This window comes from Penaeus monodon, chromosome 20 (assembly GCF_015228065.2).
Source record: "Penaeus monodon isolate SGIC_2016 chromosome 20, NSTDA_Pmon_1, whole genome shotgun sequence".
Lineage (NCBI taxonomy): Eukaryota > Metazoa > Arthropoda > Malacostraca > Decapoda > Penaeidae > Penaeus > Penaeus monodon.
The window spans coordinates 12608945-12609298 of NC_051405.1; the positions used below are offsets into that span (position 1 = coordinate 12608945).

The following is a 354-nucleotide window of genomic DNA, read 5'->3' on the forward strand; positions in this document are numbered from 1 at the left end:
GCTGAGCATGAAACTCACTTCTTGTAGACTAAGGTGACTGACTTACTCTCCAAGGGAGTTTAGCCCTCACAAAAAATCTGTCCTTTTAGCAACAAACAAGTCATTTTTATATCCAGCAAAATATATAAAAAAACAGCTTCAACTATGTGGATACTGCATGAAACTCAGCAATTTTGAAATCTCAATGTGGTTTTCCAGTAGTTTCAAATAAGGAATTAATTTCTAATTAAAATCAAACACAAAAAAATAATATTTCTTTTATCTTTGTGAAATTTAAAAACTGCCATATAAAAAGATTGTTTTTTCCAACTAAACAAGCAGGTTCAAAATCCATCTGACAATAATGGTTAATGG

At 30.5% G+C, this 354-nt stretch overlaps 1 protein-coding gene across 1 annotated transcript in view; it reads right to left on the reverse strand.

The window, feature by feature from the left end:
* LOC119585635 (soluble calcium-activated nucleotidase 1-like) overlaps positions 1 to 354 on the reverse strand; it is a 13438-nt gene that overhangs the window by 3878 nt on the left and 9206 nt on the right. The window lies entirely within an intron of this gene.